This window comes from Phyllostomus discolor, chromosome 1 (assembly GCF_004126475.2).
Source record: "Phyllostomus discolor isolate MPI-MPIP mPhyDis1 chromosome 1, mPhyDis1.pri.v3, whole genome shotgun sequence".
NCBI classification, from domain to species: Eukaryota; Metazoa; Chordata; class Mammalia; order Chiroptera; family Phyllostomidae; genus Phyllostomus; species Phyllostomus discolor.
In genome coordinates, this window is record NC_040903.2 from 82,667,669 (window position 1) to 82,669,353 (window position 1,685).

At 39.9% G+C, this 1,685-nt stretch overlaps 1 non-coding gene across 1 annotated transcript; it reads right to left on the reverse strand.

Annotated features, from left to right (window-relative positions):
• Nucleotides 1-1,302: 1,302 nt before the first annotated feature.
• LOC114493555 lies at nt 1,303-1,408 on the reverse strand. The gene has a single exon (XR_003684191.1). It is a non-coding gene; the product is annotated as a U6 spliceosomal RNA (small nuclear RNA).
• Nucleotides 1,409-1,685: the final 277 nt, after the last annotated feature.

Here is a 1,685-nt window from a genome sequence, read left to right on the forward strand (position 1 = left end):
TACCATATGGTATTTGTCTTTCACCAACTGGCTTGCTTCACTTAGGATAATGATCTCCAGTTCAGTCCATGCTGTCTCGAAGGATAGGAGCTCCTTCTTTCTTTCTGCTGCATAGTATTTCGTTGTGTAAATGTACCATAGTTTTTTGGGGGGGGGGGTGGCGGAGGGGAGGTTTGCTATTTTTTTTAATTAATTGTTGTTCAAGTACAGTTTTCTACCTTTTTCCCCCATCCCAGCCCTCCCCACCTCCCTCTGTTTCCACCCCTCCCCCACCCCATTGTTGTCCATGTGTCCTTTATAATTGTTCCTGCAAACCTTTCATCCTTTTACTCTGAAATTACTTCCCCTCTCCCCTCTGGTCACTGTCAACCTATTCTTAATTGCAGTGTCTTTGGTTATATTTAACTTGTTTGTTTTATTGATTAGGTTACTGTTAAAGGTGAGATTATATGGAATTTGTCTTTCATTGCCTGGCTTATTTCACTTAGCATAATGCTTTCCAGTTCCATCAATTCTGTTGCAAAGGGTAGAAGCTCCTTCTTTCTTTCTGCTGCATAGAATTCCATTGTGTAAATGTACCATAGTTTAGTTTTTTGATCCACTTATCTACTGATGGGCACTTAGGTTGTTTCCAGCACTTGACTATTGTAAATTGTGCTGCTATGAACATTGAGGTGCATAGGTTCTTCTGAATTGGTGTTTCAGGGTTCTGAGGGTATAATCTCAGCAGTGGAATTGCCAGGTTGAAAGGCAGCTCCATTTTTAGTTTTCTGAGGAAATTCTATGCTGTTTTCCATAGTGGTTGCACCAGTCTGCATTCATACCAACAGTGCACTAGGGTTCCCTTTTCTCCACAACCTCACCAGCACTTGATGTTTGTTGATTTGCTTATGATGGCCATTCTGACTGGTGTGAAGTGGTATCTCATTGTGGTTTTAATTTGCAGCTCTCTGATGGCTGGTGATGCTGAGCACCCTTTCATATGTCTCTGGGCCCTCTCTATGTCCTCCTTCGAGAAGTGTCTGTTCAGGTCCTTTGTCCATTTTTTAATTGGATTGTTTGTCTTCCTGGAATGGAGTTGTGTGAGTTATTTATATATTTTGGAGATCAGACCCTTCTTCAAGGTATCATTGGCAAATATGTTTTTTCATATAGTTAGATCCCTTTTCATGTTAGTGTTACTTTCTTTAGCCATGAAGAAGCTTTTATTTTGATGAGATCCCTTTTGTTTATATTTTCCTTATGTCTCTTGCTCTAGGGGACATATCAGTGAAAATATTGCTGTGTGGAATATCTGAGATTAAAAATATGGAACGCTTCCAAATTTGTGTGTCATCCTTGTGCAGGGTCCATGCTAATCTTCTCTGTGTTATTCCAATTTTAGTATATGTGCTGCCTAAGTGAGCACTGATCAACAATTTTTTATCTGCTTCGTGGACATTCCCTCCCTGGAACACAATGGCTCAGATTCTATCTCTATCACTTGCAGATCCCCTGGGGCACAAAGATTTAATTTCTCATTGATGTCCTGGAGTCATGTGGTCATGCATTCCAGTTCCTAGAATAAGAGTTTTCCACAAGCATTAGTCACTTAAGCCTATCAACTATGGCTGAAGCTAAAATCTTTAACTCTTGAGTTCCGCTATTATTCTCCACCTGTTTTTAATTATCTTATATCTATAAGA